A 19343-nucleotide genomic window follows, 5' to 3' on the forward strand; every position below is an offset into this window, starting at 1 on the left:
TAATATTGCATGGCAGAGCTTTTATCCAGCATTGGGAGGTCAGTAAATTATTATAATTATTGAGACTTATTACACAAAATGCTTAATCAGGAACGTTTATATACAATGTAGCAATATCTCATTGAAAACACCAAATTCACCACATGACTTAGACGTTGCTACTCAAGTGCATGGCTACCGATTGTCTTTTGATTGTTGGCACATGTTGAAATTGTTTTTGCAACTCTTTATCATCGCCTTCATCCACGTTTTTACCTGGGTTACCAATTTCCTTTCACATAAATTAAACTGTCGGAATGTGGGATTTTCACCGTGACTCAAGACCGGCAAAGGAGATGAGCGTCAGCCCAAGGGGCCGTCCATAAATGACGTCAGCCACCTAAGGGGGGGGGGGGGGGTCAGACATTTGTGACGATGTGTGACGAGCGGGGGGGGGGGGGTAGTTGAGAAATGTGACGTCACATCAAAATGCGCAACTTTTAAATAAATATAGACAACACGTTCTGCTTTATTAAATTGACTTTTTAATAAATGTTTTTTCCTATAACATCAGAGTGCAGCGGCACATTAAATACGCACTACAATAACAATAGTTTAAAGCGATTTGAAGCATGTTTTTTTATTTTGGGGGGGGGGGGGCAGAGCTTTGTGACGTCATATTTGAGGGGGGGTCTGACTTTTTGTGACGCCGTGTGACGATGGGGGTTGGGGGGGGTAAAAAATCGTCCAAAATCGCGTGACGTCATTTATGGACGGCCCCCAGGTGCACACCTCTGTCTCTGGGCTTTGTCTTTTGTAAACCACGAAGTGTGCATTGTAATCTTGCTCAAAGATTACATTTTTAAAAATAAATTGGCCACTCACGAAGTTGACCTCGTCTCGCACTAATGCCTCGTGAGTATAATGCACCTGTGGCCTATGACCACATCGCCTGAAATGCCCCGAATCCTGTCAGGATTATGCCTTCATAATGCCTCAATGGGCCACTACTGGACACCAACAAGTTGCCATAAGGCTGTGGAGCTCCAGCGTGGACAGCAGAGCAGGAACATCCAATGTTGTCCTATAGTTCTATGCTTCCAAGACCTTCACCCAACAACCCCCACGACTTCCACACAAGTGGGGGGGGGGGGGGGGGTCCTCATCCAACAGCAGTGGGTTGACTATAAAGGGGTCGCACAATTTCAGTGCAACTGTGATTCAAGCTGTAGGCCACACGGCACAGCGCCGGTGATGCCTCCGAGGCTCTGAAAATAAACACTGCGGCCTCAGCGTTTACAGCGAGGGTTGATCTTGGTGCAGTAAAATGCAAGAGCAAGCGAAAGCCAAGGCGCAGTTTCTCCGCAGCTGTGATGTTCACGGCAACGAATGAAATGCGCGCAAAAAAAATCACAACTTTTATTTTACAAATCCAGGTTGGCAGGGTACTGAGTGGATTTTCTACAGTTTGCTTTGAAAGCTGCTGCTGCTGTTGCTGCAACGTGGAGTGAATTGGTCCTTGTTGGGTGGACAGCGGGCGATGCTGACAGCGGGCAGGGCGGATCGGGCCCTGTGTTGAATTGACTTTGAGCAAACGCACTCTGCTTCTGAACACACGCAGTGCTGCCATACACCGCTTAATAATAATAATACTACAGTACTACACGATGAGAATAATTCTAGATTTGAAGTTTTCGTGACTGCAAGGATCCATACTCTTTGGTTCTTTCGGTAAAGTCACGTAGGTGAAAATAAAAATAAAAAATAGAAATAAAAATAACAAATAAAATAAAAAATGAAAATAACTAAATTGAGAATCATAACGATGTACACATATCCCGTGCCAATCTACCGGTGGATGAACGCATCCTCACACGGTGTCAGTCATGGGCGACTGTGGTACGCGTCGAGGCAGCGAGGGTTGGTGGACCGCCGCACAAACGCCGTGAAACTCCCTTCACCGCTCGCCACGAGAACGCGATACGGTGAACGTATGGGCTCCACCGGTTCCGTCTGTATCGGGCAGTGTTACTCCCTCGCACTCGTGGGCTTTCTCCGGGCGCTCTGGTTTCTTTTCACATGTGAGCACTCAATAATTGGCTGCAAACATGTTTATATATATAGGGGACTGCAGAGCTTGGGAAATTGTTGGCGCCGACTCACCGCCTGGCTGTCTTCCCACTTGTTCCGTGGTTGGACGCGCCTCGGAGTCTGTCCCTCTGTCTTCGGGAGAGAGCGGCGTGTTACAAGTTGAAATGATTGTTACGGGAGGTTATTTTTTAAATCCTTTATATTAAGTTCACTTGCGCGCTTGCTTGCTTGCTTACGACCGTGCAAATCTTTCGGTCGTTTTTTTTAACCCACTTCCCGTGATCCAATCGAGCTGACATTTTCCACACAGACTCGTTGTGCGTGACAATTAATGTTCGTGAAATTTTTTTTCCAACATTTTACACTTTTTAGGACAAAAATATTATATTTAATTACCAATTGCTTAATGGTGCCATGCAATCATCTGACCCATAGGTGGCAGCCATCTCAAGCCAGAGGACGAGAGGACTCTAGCCGCCACGCATATAAAGGATTTATAGTGAAAAACTTAGTTTTTACGGGTTATACTTGTTACAGTACTTCACCACGCCGGTCAAAGCGGGATGGTGACGATGTGGTCCAGGTGCGGTTCAGATACCATGTTGCACCGATGTGAGCCACGGCGAGAATTCAAACTCACGTCACAAGTTTCATGGCGTAGTTCGATAACCACTGCGCCACTCTTTAGCATTGTTGCAGTGTCACTTGGTGGTTTGTTCCACCAAGTCTAAGTGTCTATAATCTCAAACAAGGGATGTGGCGGTGGCATTCATCTTCATTTGTGGCATTGAGCGAGTTGTGGAAATTCAACATTACCATGACAGGAAGCATTCAATGTCGTATTTACTGTTGTGCTTGTCCTTTACGATGTAAACATGCTGAACTGACAAATGGTTCCTGAAGTTTTCAGATTATTTGTGTAAAGTTGAATCATCAACTTAACGACCACCCTTGTTGATGACTTATCGCTTAACGACGGACCTCCATAGACCCCAATGTGTAGTGTATAGTGTAGTGTATAGTAGTGTATAGTGTAGTGTATAGTGTAGTGTATAGTGTAGTGTATAGTAGTGTATAGTGTAGTGTATAGTAGTGTATAGTGTAGTGTATAGTAGTGTATAGTGTAATGTATAGTAGTGTAGTGGTATAGTGTTTAGTAGTGTAGAGTAAAACCCCTCTTAACGACCACCCCTGTTAAGGACTAATCAATTAACGACGGGTCTCCATAGAGCCCAATGTGTAGTGTATAGTGTAGTGTATAGTAGTGTAGTGTATAGTGTAGTGTGCAGTAGTGTATAGTGTAGTGTATAGTGTAGTAGTGTGTAGTGTATAGTGTAGTGTATAGTGTAGTGTATAGTGTAGAGTATAGTGTAGTAGTGTATAGTGTAGTAGTGTATAGTGTAGTAGTGTATAGTGTAGTGTGTAGTAGTGTATAGTGTAGTGTATAGTGTAGTGTATAGTGTAGTAGTGTATAGTGTAGTGTAAAGTGTAGTGTATAGTGTAGTGTATAGTGTAGTGTGTAGTGTAGTGTATAGTGTAGTGTATAGTGTAGTGTATAGTGTAGTGTGTAGTAGTGTATAGTAGTGTATAGTGTAGTGTATAGTGTAGCGTATAGTGTATAGTGTAGTGTATAGTGTAGTGTATAGTGTAGTAGTGTGTAGTGTATAGTGTAGTGTATAGTGTAGTGTATAGTGTAGTGTATAGTGTAGTGTGTAGTGTAGTGTATAGTGTAGTGTATAGTGTAGTGTATAGTGTAGTGTGTAGTAGTGTATAGTAGTGTATAGTGTAGTAGTGTGTAGTGTATAGTGTAGTGTATAGTGTAGTGTATAGTGTAGTAGTGTATAGTGTAGTAGTGTATAGTGTAGTGTGTAGTAGTGTATAGTGTAGTGTATAGTGTAGTGTATAGTGTAGTGTGTAGTGTAGTGTATAGTGTAGTGTATAGTGTAGTGTATAGTGTAGTGTATAGTGTAGTGTATAGTGTAGTGTATAGTGTAGTGTATAGTGTAGTGTGTAGTAGTGTATAGTAGTGTATAGTGTAGTGTATAGTGTAGCGTATAGTGTATAGTGTAGTGTATAGTGTAGTGTATAGTGTAGTAGTGTGTAGTGTATAGTGTAGTGTATAGTGTAGTGTATAGTGTAGTAGTGTATAGTGTAGTGTGTAGTAGTGTATAGTGTAGTGTATAGTGTAGTGTATAGTGTAGTGTGTAGTAGTGTAGTGTATAGTAGTGTAGTGCCTCCATAGAGTCCAATGTGCAGTGTATAGTGTAGTGTATAGTGTAGTGTATAGTAGTGTAGTGCCTCCATAGAGCCCAATGTGTAGTGTATAGTGTAGTGTATAGTGTAGTGTATAGTGTATAGTGTAGTGTATAGTGTAGTGTATAGTGTAGTAGTGTGTAGTGTATAGTGTAGTGTATAGTGTAGTGTATAGTGTAGTGTATAGTGTAGTAGTGTATAGTGTAGTGTGTAGTAGTGTATAGTGTAGTGTATAGTGTAGTGTATAGTGTAGTGTGTAGTAGTGTAGTGTATAGTGTAGTATAGTGTAGTGTATAGTGTAGTGTGTAGTAGTGTAGTGTATAGTGTAGTGTATAGTGTAGTGTATAGTGTAGTGTGTGTGTGTATAGTGTAGTGTATAGTGTAGTGTATAGTGTAGTGTAGTAGTGTAGTGTAGTGTATAGTGTAGTGTATAGTGTAGTGTATAGTGTAGTGTGTAGTAGTGTATAGTGTAGTGTATAGTGTAGTGTAGTGTAGTGTGTAGTAGTGTAGTGTATAGTGTAGTGTATAGTGTAGTGTATAGTGTAGTGTGTAGTAGTGTAGTGTATAGTGTAGTGTGTAGTAGTGTAGTGTATAGTGTAGTGTATAGTGTAGTGTGTAGTAGTGTAGTGTATAGTAGTGTAGTGCCTCCATAGAGCCCAATGTGTTCGCTTACCCACCATTCCCCTGCTAACGATGTTGTGGATACAGTAAATATTAATGAGTGCATTGATTAACCACGTTTCTTTTAATGTTATGTGTTTATGTTGTTAGCATTTTTACGTGTTAATATCCATTGTTTAAATATTATTAATTAAGTGTTTTGGGTGAAAAGGGTTAACTTTCGATGCTATCGGAACGAGATAAGCCTTTAACGTGTATTTCCTATACTTGCTTAATGACCAAATAATTTAACGACCGGTTTCGTGGAACCAATTACCGTCGTTAAGAAGAGTTTTAATGTATTTAAAATAACAATAACAATTCCCTTTCCTGCACCAGAAAAGCTTTAATACGCCTGAAGACCTTCTCGGGAAGGTTATGCATTGCAAAGTATGGTTAATTTCACTTTTTGAGTATTGGGCATTTGAGTCGTACCCGAAGAATCCCACAGAAACCCACGCATATCAGGGGAGAACACTCACATGTCTGCACAGATAGAAATAATTAACCCACTTGCTGTACTGCCACCTCTTGGCTACATGGTGAGCCGGCACCAACAATTCCCCAAGCTTTGTGGTCCTATACATAGTAAAGTGTTATAGCCCAATTAACGAGTGTTTACATGTTGGAGGAAACCAGAGCACCTGGAAAAAAACCCCACGTGTGAAAGGGCGAAACACTCTATCCCATACAGGTGGAACAGGTGGAGTCCACATTTTTCTTGTACCGCCTTCTCCCGGCAAGCCAGCGTATCCGACCTCGAAGCCCAAGGGAAGGGAGCTTTGCAACATTTGTGCGATCCACTAACCCTTGCTTCCACAGTGAGGAATTGCAGGCGTGCATCGCTACCACCACCTGGCCAAAGAAGATAACAACGCATATCAACAGGAACAGGCCATCTCTATTAAATCCTGGCCTCCTTCTCGCTCTCTTAAACTGGTGCAGCACAAATCGTTCATCATTTTAGCCAAAAAAAAAACCTTATGACCGAACTAAGTGCAAAATCAAATTCATCAAACTTAAAAGAAGGGATGTTTTTGTGCATTCATTTGTGACCCGGTTGAGACCACAACATTCCTTACACTTGAGAACCGAGGTTAAACGAGTGAACAACAAACTCTGATAAAGTAGGACATCTGCTCACTGAAAGCACAACCTCCGCTGCTCGTGTATGAACACTGCTTGTAGTAGGGCAGCAGGGTATCACAGTGGTGATACTTGTGCCCCACAGCAAGACGAACCTGGGTTCGATTCCCCACTTGGGCACCTTTCTGTGTGGAGTGGGTATGTTTTTCCCCTTTTCTCCGGATCTCCGCTTTCCTCCCCAAGCTAAAAGACCCCCCCCCCCCCCCATACAATGAAACTGCTATTGGCCAAAATATTTCTCATATTGAAAAATTGCCTGCAAATTATTCTTTTGGGATTACTCGTTGCAAACTTCATCCCTTTACTGTGAGCATTTGGCAGGAAACTTCTGAACAAGAGTCTTGCGATCAAAGAGGATTTCTTGGATAAACAAACGTAAAAAACACCCTCTACCACATATTGTAGGGTCAAACATTGTTTGATGGACTTTTTATTTTATTTATGCTTGCATTTTGTCAAATGGTTCAAGTGTGTCCTTGTTCCTATGAGCATGGAGTGATGCTCATTGGTGTCCAATGGAGAACTTTCACGACTTATATAGCGGGCACAAATAAAATGTAATTTTCTAAAATAAGTTTGGACAGTTTTAATAATAATATTTACAATTATGTACCCTGGAGAGCTTCAGTCATATCCAGTTTCCCTTTCAGGAAGGTCCTGCATTGGAATGTTTTGCCCAATGCTCGTATAAAGTATTTCGCATCTGAGAGTAAACCGCAGTACCCATATAAAACGATTACCCAGAGGAAACACTCACAGTTCCGAACTGATATGATTCAAGAATACATTCCTGTGCAACCATCTCCTGACCACGGCACAGCCCAAGCTCACAACACCTCCGTACGTAGCCAACCGTGCTAATTGCACCTCTGATTAGCACGGTTGGTTATGTACGGTGCGAAAAAAATTCAACATGCATACCTTGGATTCCATGGCAGTCTCCCAACAAAGTAAGAACCAGACTCAAGCCTACTTAGCTTCTGAGATCTAATGAGATTATTTTATTTTTGATTAACTAAAGTCAGTCATTGGTCATACGTTGTTGAAATAGCATAAGTGTATGACTAAGTCGGTGGGTCATCATAGGCTTTTGTGTCTCGAGAGGTATAAGGAAGCAAACCCAAATGCTTCAACACAAGGCAGACGATTGTTTCAGTAACTGTGAGCTATCTTTGGAACTTTCCTCCACATGCTCCACAGACATTAACTGTAAAGTTGGATCATTTCTCAGGAGGCACACTGGCAACGCCAAGATCTTCCTGCTGTGCTCATTCAGTGACCTAATGGAATGACATCGCGGGACGAAGGGTGACTCCGTATTTCTTCAGGTTCAAGAAACAAAGAGACCGACAGAGCGAAGTCACTTGAGAGGAGGCATCTTTTGTGCGTGATGATGATGATCATGATGTCGTGTTACTGGAATTTACCACTGGCAGAATGTCTCTGCAAACCACGTGGAGTTCATCATCCTGGTGCCACTTGCCAAGGCAGCAGTGTTATTGAATTTCCCTTTGAATTTGTTTTAAAACCATGGAATTTGGAGCTATTGCCACATCAATTTTTTCCATTATCAAATCAATTTAAAAAGTCGCAGTGTCCCATTACCAGGTCCGAGTCATTGTTGACCTCCCACAAAGTGGTACTTGTTGTTTTATCAACCCTAAAAGGATGATGACCTCCAGGCTTACAGATATTACTATGGTTCAGTGTTAGCGTCCGAGGTTCAGCGAGCCAGTTGCAAGAGCAACAGAGCCACAGTGGACAATATAATGACATGAAAAATATTCAGAGTCCATATTCACGTCACAGCAAACATGGGGGAGCCCCAGTCCTGAGCCCCTGGCTCCAAAACCCAGCAGGTCGTAATTTTTGTAATGTATCTCGCGGTGGCCTGCCATGCACACATGTAGGTTGTAATTGTGGCAGGGCCAACTGACTCAGCCAAGGGGTTTATTTAGAGTTTTCTCTGGAAAAGGCCACCAGATGCTAACAAAAAAAATACACGGCAAGGTGGGAATAAATTATTCTGTTGACAACCTCTGATTTAGTCTCGTGTTTGACTTAATATTAAAAGGTGCATTTGTATTAAATTAATCAGAATGTTAAGGTATACTGTATTTCTTAAACAGTTGGTGGTCTGCTTCCACAAATAATTTCCTCCACCTCGGTGCGTCTCTATAAACCGCAGCAAGAGTTCTTTATTTGCCTAGAAAAGCCTCTCTTCAGTCTCGGTGCTCGTTTTCATGGTGGCCTTGCTTCGAGACATTTGGCGAAATTTTACTTTTTGAATACACACGTATGTGGCAGGAAACTGGAGTGTGGGGAGAAAACCTACACATACGAAGGGTTAACGCAAATGGCAAACGCACGGCTCAGCAACCCACTTGCTGTTCTACCTTATGCAGGAAACAGGAGGGATGTCATGCACAAGATCTACTGTATTTGTGAACCACCAATTTCCGACCCTTGAGCGAAGCCTATGAATGTGTTCGGTAATTTTCGCTAAACAAACTGGCCCCAGCCTAATAATGTGGACTGAGCACCATTGAATCAAGGAGATGAGCGTTATTTACTAATGGAAATGAGCATCAAACGATGCTCGTTTGAAGCAGGGTGACACCCTGACATGACCTGCCTCTGACCGTGAACTGATGATGACTCAACTCTGCAGCTATTAGAGTGTGGCCACTTTACAGCTGGCACGCTTCAGCAGTTCCCCATAAAAGTTCACGAATCCTACCGCAAATATTTATGACGGTGGCACGGAACCCGCGATTCACGTCACGTGGGCCGAAGCTCTTTGTGATTGTCCACTCGTAGCGGCCCCGCTGGGCCGGCGTGCGTGCGTCGGGAAGTGTGTGGGGGGGGGTGATGCGCTTCCATGATCGGTAACGAGCCGTGTGTCATCCGTGAGTCGATTTCTTCGAATGACGTCCACTTCAGCTGGAAGCGATGTTTATTGCCCACAGAGGGAAATCTGACTTTTCCACTGACGTGCCTGCCCCTGCCGCGCTCAAACAAGAAATAATGGAGCGAATGAACTTTAAAGGTGTCTCTAAAATTTTTATTCTAACGTCTCAGTTTTAAAACAAGCTCCTGGCAAGTGCGGTGGTGGTTCTTAGCAATTGAAGAAAATGCCACTTTACTTTATCTGTGGTTTTTATATTTATATTATTATTTTTTTCTATCAACGTGACTTTACAGAAATAACCAAATAATACGATAATCCACCTTACAATCGAGAGCTGATTTCCTGCATAGGAGCTCTCACAAAGTGGTATGTATTTTATCCACCGTGGAGGGATGATAATGAGCTGAATCTGTCGCTGCGTTGGATTTGTACGCTGTGACTTGACTGTCGGTGAAGCACTCGAACCACGGTGCCATCTGGCTGGATGTAAAATAAAAAGTACTCTTTGTAAAACATTTCAGTGAGCGTAAATATTTCAAAGTTATCCACTAAATGTGTTTACATGGCTTTTTCATGGACGTATTCTTCATTGACGTTGAGCGGCCGAGTCGTGTGGTTGTCAACGTGATCAATTTGCGAGGATTTGACGATTTTATTCCTGCTGCCTCCTGGGGATTAATGTGGGGAGTTCGTGATGCCGTGCCCTCCGCTGGAAGGCAGATGTTATTTTTAACAAGCCCATGACATCATTCACAGGAGCAGGCATCTTTGTATTGCCAATGCCACGCCCCGTAATTTACCATTGAAGATTACCCAAAATTAAATGCTTCGAAAAATAGAATGCACTCGCTTGATACGATGTAGATTATCCAGGGCTCCAATAAAAACAAAACTGTCATTGGGCCTTAACCTGGATGAATGATAGCGAGTCTCAGTTATGATTGGGGCATTTGGATAAATCTCATTGAGTGTACCTGTATGTTGCAAGTTGACTCGGGTGTTTCTGGAGGCAACCCATGCAAATGAAGGGATAACCCGTTTTAAAACTATGCGCAGAATGGAACAACGTACTTGCTGTACTGCCTTACTTCCCGAGTTGCCACCTTGCTTCCTTGGTGAGTGTCTCATATTCACAATGAACCTTGCGCGAATCCATGGACCTCATCTCTAACAGAATGACCCACAGGCTTTTCAATGGCAGTGTTAGTAGCAATCTACGCCTACATTTTCTGAAATGAACTGCAGGGCTCCGTGGCTGAGAAAACTGGGGAATGGTTGCGTCTGCAGATTTGTCTGAACCTCAGCAATATAATCCGCAAAACATTTACCTTTTAAACGCCTTCAGCTTTCCCCCAGTTTCCCATGTTTAAGTCAAATTTCTAAAATAAATAATGAAAAAACTATTAAATTAAAACTCTGCCCTACATGGAAACATTGCATGGTTTTTTTTATGCGACCATTCAACATTTTCATTGGTTTGGGTCCCAGTAAAACACTGCGTGCATACAGGGAGCTATTGCTGGTGGCAAGTTGATGTCTTACTCCTGAATGAACAGCCAAATTGTTTTACTGCAGCCTGGTGCTAAAACAAGGCACTCACAGGTCCAATTGCGTGCGAATAGGAAAGTTCCCACTGCGTGACCAATACCCGCTCAATGGATCGCAATCTGATTATTCAACCTGATATTTTACCCTACCGTCTTTAAAGATGATGGTCTCTCCATTGAAAGGTTTTCGGTGGGGGGTGGCGGAGCAGTGGATAGCGCACTTTGCTATGAGCCCGGCGACACGAGTTCGATTCTCAGCCGCAAATAACATCAGTGGCGAGTGACATGTTGACGAGTGCGGGAAAGTATGGTCAAACAACCCCCATGCCTGACAAAACATGGGGGGGGGGGGAGGCTTTATCCTGCAATAATAGCGAAAGAAAGTTTTCATTATATTGTCATTGTATACGAATGCATGTTGAACTTCTTTCGTACCGTACATAGCCAACCGTGCTAATCGGGGGTCCCAATCTCATCGGATCTCGGAACGCGAAGCAGGTTTGGAGCCTGTTGAGTACTTATTTAACCACAAGGGCTTGCCAGGTGTTGTAGGTGTGTGTTATTCTCTGCTGGTTCGCCAGCTTCCTTTCGCATGCCAAACGCTCACGAACGAAATTAGTCCCACACGACAGTGTATCAGAACCCTGCTAAAACGATGATGATTACATCACTAATAGCCATTCTCCACCCACTGTCGGATGAGACCATGAACACAGCATGTTTCCTTATGCAAGCCTCTTCAGCAAAAATCACAACGTTGTTTTAAAAGGATTAGCAAGGAGCCTACTCAAACTCACTCAACCTCAACCCTTCGTAGACATAATCCACACTTTGCACCAACCATGCAGTGTGCATTAGCGTCACACCACTTAAGCGGTCTCTTTTTTTTCCTTCAACAGTTTACATCCTAATGTGCAATCGGCACCATAAATTAAACTGGAGTGTAAATCTGCATTAGTACTGGAAACGAAAATGAACATAAAGTGCTGCAAATGTCACAATAATAACATCAATAACAATGCACGGTCCTTTTTCCATCCACTACTGGATGAAAGTCGTCCCACACCATGCCGGTCATGGTTTTTTGTTTAACCATACTTCACCACGCTGGCCAGTGTGAGTTGGTGAAGCCGGGGCGTAGAGGGACCGGTTCAAATATTGCCGCCGATGTTAAGCACGGCGAAGAGTTCAATTGAGGTTCTCAGGGTTCATAGCGTAGTGCGCTTATCAATCTGTCAACGTGAATGAATATTACCTTAAAATCCCAACGTCACGCCCACCATCCAGGCTCGGTGTAAACATTTTGAGCCCCCCCCCCCCCCTAACATGAGCGGATGAAGGGGGTGAACTATGTTATCGCTGCCAACAACATAGCCAATTTGACCTCTCAGAAGCAGACCTTCGGGAGGTATTCGGACATTGCCTGCCAATGCCTTTTAAAAATTAAACATTTTCCCACGACAAGCGGAGTGAAAACCTGGCTATGCCTTCCGCTATCACAGACCACCGCCAAGTAACATGTCAAAATAAAAAGGCCCCGTGACGCACAGGCAATGCTCCTATTGGCACATATGACCGCCGAGCAGCGTGGTAAATGTTCAACCGCCGTGGTGAACACTTAAACGTCCTCATATTAGGAGACACTTAGCGGATGGAATGGCTTGTGAAGGAACGGTTCGTAATCTTTTGAGAGAATGCAGACCCGAATGCTTTTGACCAATGGTGGCTGTGAACGAAAGTTATTGCAAAACATTGCCAGAGAGATCTGGGAAATTATGATAATTTCAAGGAGAGTAATACATTTCGCCGAGTATTAGTTTTGAGGGAAGGGAGGCATAACGCAAACCGCGTTATGAACCCCGTAACCTGAATTGGATTCCCCGGGCATGGCTGACATCAGTGGCGAGTGATATTCAAACCAGTTCTGGGTCTCTCTTTCACCAACCTGCACTGACCTGCATGATTAGGTATGGTCAAACTAACCTTATGACTGAATGGTGTGGGGAGGCCTATATCCAGCAGTGGATTGGCAAAGGCCGCAAGCTATTAAGTGCCTGAGTGTGAGAGATTTGGACTAGGACACTGACACAATGGACTGCTTTTATAAATTATATCACAAGGTCTTTTAACATTCACTTTAGGGCTTTGGTAACTCCCTGAAAAAATACCATAACAATGTGTTGACCAATTCTAACAATGTAAATTAATGCTTTTAAATATTCCATTGTCAATTTTAAGGTGTTATGGGAACTATACACATTTATAACTGGTAGAGACAGCTGTCATTTTCCTACACGTCTCGCAATCCTGTACTCCAGGGGACTCAAATTAATCAGATTTTTTACGTAATAATAAAATGGTCAAATATTGTATTTTAGCATTGAAATAATAGTTTCGTGAAATCATGCATTAATAGCAGCACAAATTTAAAAGTTAGAGTTTTTTAAATTACCCGTGTCGCTATTGTCTTCTGAAGTTCTTTCGGCGTTTCAATTCAACTTTTATTTGTTACATCTAAAATCCCATTTAGCCACTTACCCAGTTAGTTTAGGTCGCAACAGCCCGCAGCCACTAACAACGGAGCTGTCGTTAGGGTGGAGAGGAGCCCAGCCAGCAGCCAGCAAGGAGGCTTTAGGTAAATATTATTTTAATAGTACAGGGACTCCTCTATTTACCAACGACTCAGGTTCCAGAGGTCTGTTCTTAAGTCGATTTGTTCGTAAGTCCAACTTTACTCCTGTCGATTCCTAACATGTTGTGTGGCATGTACACTGAACACGGGGAATCGCTTTAAAAGTTGTATAATCTCATGTAGATGGAAATGCCACCGGTTCTTCATATTCTGCAGATGTAGATGTCACTGGTTCTTCATGTTCTGTAAATGTAGATGCCACTGGTTCTTCATGTTCTGCAGATATAGATGTAACTGGTTAGTCATGTTCTGTAGATGTAGATGCCACTGGTTCTTCACGTTCTGTAGATGTAGATGCCACTGGTTCTTCATGTTCTGTAGATGTAAATGTCACTGGTTAGTCATGTTCTGTAGATGTAGATGCCACTGGTTCTTCACGTTCTCTAGATGTAGATGCCACTGGTTCTTCATGTTCTGCAGATGTAGATGGCACTGGTTCGTCATGTTCTGTAGATGTAGATGCCACTGGTTCTTCATGTTCTGCAGATTTAGATGTCACTGGTTCTTCATGTTCTGCAGATGTAGATGCCACTGGTTCTTCATGTTCTGCAAATGTAGATGCCACTGGTTCTTCATGTTCTGTAGATGTAGATGCCACTGGTTCGTCATGTTCTGCAGATGTAGATGCCACTGGTTCTTCATGTTCTGCAGATGTAGATGTCACTGGTTAGTCATGTTCTGTAGATGTAGATGCCACTGGTTCTTCACGTGCTGTAGATGTAGATGCCACTGGTTCTTCATGTTCTGCAGATGTAGATGGCACTGGTTTGTCATGTTCTGTAGATGTAGATGCCACTGGTTCTTCATGTTCTGCAGATGTAGATGTCACTGGTTCTTCATGTTCTGCAGATGTAGATGCCACTGGTTCTTCATGTTCTGCAAATGTAGATGCCACTGGTTCTTCATGTTCTGTAGATGTAGATGCCACTGGTTCGTCATGTTCTGCAGATGTAGATGGCACTTGTTCTTCATGTTCTGCAGATGTAGACGTCACTGGTTCTTCATATTCTGCAGATGTAGATGTCACTGGTTCTTTATGTTCTGTAGATGTAGATGTCACTGGTTCGTCATGTTCTGTAGATGTAGATGCCACTGGTTCGTCATTTTCTGCAGATGTAGATGTCACTGGTTCTTCATGTTCTGCAGATGTCACTGGTTCTTCATGTTCTGCAGATGTAGATGTCACTGGTTCTTTATGTTCTGTAGATGTAGATGTCACTGGTTCGTCATTTTCTGCAGATGTAGATGTCACTGGTTCGTCATGTTCTGTAGATGTAGATGTCACTGGTTCGTCATGTTCTGTAAATGTAGATGTCACTGGTTCTTCATGTTCTGCAGATGTAGATGTCACTGGTTCGTCATGTTCTGTAGATGTAGATGCCACTGGTTCGTCATTTTCTGCAGATGTAGATGTCACTGGTTCTTCATGTTCTGCAGATGTAGATGTCACTCGTTCTTCATGTTCTGCAGATGTAGATGCCACTGGTTCTTCACGTTCTGCAGATGTAGATGCTACCACCGCCATCTATTGCACAGTGGTTGAACTTACGACTCTCAGTCCGAACAGGCAACTGAACATACGGACAGGTTTGTTTGTATCTCCGAAAGTTCGTAAAATCGAATGTTCGTAATTAGAGGAGTCTCTGTAGTACATATATGTAAACCCATTTTACCTGAAAGAGCTTCAACAATCACATTCTATAGGGTTGTGCAATTTGATTGAGTAGCATATGGTAGGAAACCAGAGCATCTGGAGAAAACTCTTACAATTCAATGGGGTAAATCATTAAAGCTGCGCACAGGGTCAGGAAGCCATTATGATAATTCCATATTCTGGACACCTTGCAGTAAACTTTTCTCTCTCACAAAACCTGATCGGGTGGAGCTGTAGTAAAAGGACCGGCTCACAATCACAACGTCGCGACTTCAAATCCCGAGGAGAGTTCCGTCCAGCTCGTCTTCCCCCCGAAGCAATTAAATAAGCATCACTTCGTGCTAAGTCAGCAGCTGGTGACTGCCACAGCAATGTGGGAGTCCCATCGCTGGCTCAGCTCAGGATCGCCTAGGAAGATAAAGCGTCTCGTCGCACTGCTGACCTTAGGGACACTTTGACTTGGCTTGAGCAGTGGACACAACATTGGTTTAGAACTTTACATTTCGAATGTTGCGTTTGTGATTATATTTGGTTATTATTGCTTTTGCACATGAGAGCGGTTCTATGAGAGAATATTTTCCAAATTGCTCGCTGCTACACCCCGCATTGTATCCAGGTGATGGGCTGAGCAGGAATCCTTCATTGTCTGCGAGCTAATGAAGTGCATGCCACGATGTTTTGTCAAGGATAATAGTAAATTCCCTTCTACCCCATGTTGATAACACAGCCGAGGAATCCTTTATTATTAAGCCAAGCCACACATTAGTCACCCACCCACTCTTCTAAGCCTCAGTGGCAGTCACCAACACAGTGCACTGTTTTGATGCGTGATCATTAGGGCTGTAAGAATTCGTCGGTTCTACGCTTCCCCTTGGTCAACTCAGCCTTAAATAAGTACCTGGCGCGGTGTGTGTAACTGTTGCGACTGAGTTGTCCACACTAAAATGAAGAGGATGTAATGAGGTTGGAGATCACAATGACGATGATGATGATGTGGAAAGGATGACCGGGGGTCATGAAGGGGAGATGACTGTGAACAAGGGGAATGATGTGCGGCTGTAACCACGCGGTGCTTCGTGGTGGGTTTCGTGGGCTCGCGGGGTTGGTCAGGGAGCCCTCCCGCAGGCAATGAGCGAGGGGAAAAAGTTGATCGCAGTGGGGAGCACAAAGTGTGAAAAGAAGAATGGGTTTTTACCCTTGCTGACAATTAAACAGGAGACGTTAAGATATTCAAAGACCAAATAGATACCTTTTGCAAAGAATAAAGTCCGCATTCACCACACACACAGTAAACAAAACGTGCTCTATACTCGCATTGTCATTGGAACAGATTGGCCTACACCTAGGATCTGCATCGGTGATTGTTGGCTCTATTTTCGGTGTGAAATAATTTCAACATACAGTACATACGACTGGCCGAGAGTGGGGGGATCTCGGGGGAACCGATCGACATCAATTCGTAATCTGTTGCAATCCCCAGAAATGCCATACGAAAGAAGACGAAGAAGGGGAACCGATGGCTGGAGAGTGAAGCGAGTTGGCGGGCATCGAGAGGCGCGAGCGGTGAGGGATGAGTGTTGTTGATGCTCCTCAAGAGTTGCGACCATCACGGGACTGAGGACCGCAAGCATCTCGAGGAAGAAGGGCCGAGACAATTTGTGGAGGGGCAGTAGCCCCCCCCCTCCTCCTCTCCCCCGAGACGCAAGAGCGTAATGGGAAAATACGGAGGGCCCGAGTGGACATTGAGGTGTGGGCCAGGGTCGCAGAGGCCGAAGTTAGGTGGCAAGCAGGGGCGGTTTCTTCATTAGGGCGATTGGGCGACGCACCACCAATGTCATTCAACCACAGAGTCACGCTCGCCGTCACTGTGCCTCTGGATATAGTCCAATCAGCGTCATGTCACGTTCTGTGGAGTACCACCTCTTTTTGGGCGATTTCACTCCGGCTGAGAATCGCCCCGAGTGGCCCCATAGACTTACATTCAAAGATGTTTTTTTTCGAACGGGGGGCGCTGCAATGCATTCTCTATGGCTTCCGGGAAGGCTCGCACTAACGTGCTTACGTCATCATACGTGCTTACATCATCATACGTAAGCACGTTTCATCCAACAATATAATTTGTCGCCACCTAGTGGAATCTTTAATAAAAGAAACTTGAGTGGATTGTATTAATAGTGAGTATAGAAACAAACAATATGTATTGTAAGAGTCACTTTATTTTTCATTAATATTAAAAAAGTGAAGTTGCCTTTACATGCTTAAGCTGTTAATTTTTCCATTGCATGGGTGGACCTTATCCTTATCAATCATCCAGACATTTGCCCCCCCTGAGAGATTTTGCAGGAGCCGCCACTGGTGGCAAGCGGTGGCAGTGGCACTGGAGCGACTGCGAACTTTGGGGTGGGCGATGCACCGTGCGTGTTTTGAGTACGCTTGTCGCGATTGCCGATTAGTAATCGATAATAATCGAGAAGTCATCGATAGTAATCGATTAGTCATCGATAATCGGTTACTGTTTACGGCGGTACGAGGGTGACCTTAGCGAGTTCGGAAAGGAGTGTATGTGTAGCGACTGACTTGGAGATGTAACTTCTTGGAGGCAATTATTTAATTAAACATCGAGCACACTTTGTAGACTCAATACACACCCTACACCATTACACACTCTCTGTCTCTCGCTTATACGCAACTCTCCACTGGTTGCTAGCCTACACACAACGCTAGCCATCTGACACTGACGGCGCTGAACCGAGACAGCCAACTACGTCTAGCAGCGCAATTATCAAGTGCAGACGACAGCGATGAAGGCACGAGACGACAGCGGCGATGGCGACGATCTTCAGCAGCAACGACGACAACGGGGATCCCACTCCAAACAACAGCCCCGAGCTCCCGCTCGGGGTCCCCTTTTATCCTCCCAGCGTGATCTCGCTCCGCCCTGGCCATGCCCCCTTTCTAGAACCTACTAGCGGGTTCCCGACGTGTCCCTTCTGTAACCTTTCTCCTGGATCCCTCTCGGGTCTATCACGTGGCCTGCTGTCAGTCAGGGCTGCTTCAAGCTGCAGATTCTCTTCCCGGCCAGCAGCCAGTGCTATGCTACTTAGTGACCAATTCTATTTCACTACACATGTATGTTGAACTTGTTCGCACCATACGCACACAACCTTGCTAAACGGAGGTGGATTGAAGTTTGAAGAAGGGTATGTCTATAACCCTAACCAAACTCTCACCAAATTTAATAAATATTTGAGATGCTTTTATTGCATGTGTGTCTGTGTGCCATGTCAGTGGTTGAGGTGGGTTCACCATACTTCACCAGCACGGTCAATGTGGGTTGCTGAAGGAAGGGGGAGGCCCAGGGCTTGTTCAGGAATCGCTCGCCACTTGACGTTAGTCGTGGCCTCGACTCGAACTAAGGACACCGCACCCCCGATTAGCGTGGTTAGCTACGTATGGTGAGAAAAGAGTTCTATGTGCTGGACATGCATACGCCGGATTCGTGCTTCACGACAGGAACCGCTGTCAGTTTAACACGTAGTCGTAGGCTTTTGCGACCAATATTATCCATAATACAGGTTTTTGGGTCAGATCGCGAAAATACAAAACGTGTTGTTAAACTCGTCACCAGCCGACAATTAGTAAGGTTTGTCATGTGGCTATGTCGTGTGTGGCGGGTTTAACAACACATTTACACGATCTATAAACCCAAAAATCTACTATAGTAACCACTGTGCCCCACTCTGTCACTGTTCATACACAGCGCTTATATACGCAGCGTATATGAAGAGGTACATGTGAGTCACTGGCGATTGAAAGTGTTTTCTTAAAAGGACACACTGCCCCCCATTAGCACACACGAAGCACCCCGGATAAATCGCGCGCGCGCACAGCACGGCAACAGAGTCAACAAACAGCGAGGGTCCTTCACGAGTCTCTGCACATTTCCCATCGTTTAGCTGAACGAGTGCGGGCAGGCTCTATCCTCACGCCAAGTGTCGCCGCACCGTAAGTCGAATTCTCAGAATGACAACAACCGCCACAGCAGGAACTAGACCGAGCGCTCTTTGACCGGGAGGAGTCTCGCTCAAGGTAGCCATTCATTAGATCGTGTCCCGTTCCTAGAAGCGAAACAGCCGCTGACCGTGAAGCCTGCACTCTTACTCACACACTTGAGCCCTGTTATCGCTCTCCTAGACACAACATCAGCCCCTTCGTCAGACGGTTCAAGTTTATCTCGACGCACTCTTAAAACAGTTACGCATCGACACACTGTGACATGATCTGAATTCCTGGGAGCACATTATTCAGCGGGGCGGTGAGTAATGTGCACACGCCTGTAATCCAGCACTGTGGAGGCGATGGTTGGTGGATCGCACAAATGTTGTGGAACTCCCTTCCGTTAGTTAGCGA

Source organism: Lethenteron reissneri, chromosome 35, assembly GCF_015708825.2.
Source record: "Lethenteron reissneri isolate LAM-NWPU_2019-01 chromosome 35, ASM1570882v1, whole genome shotgun sequence".
NCBI lineage: Eukaryota > Metazoa > Chordata > Hyperoartia > Petromyzontiformes > Petromyzontidae > Lethenteron > Lethenteron reissneri.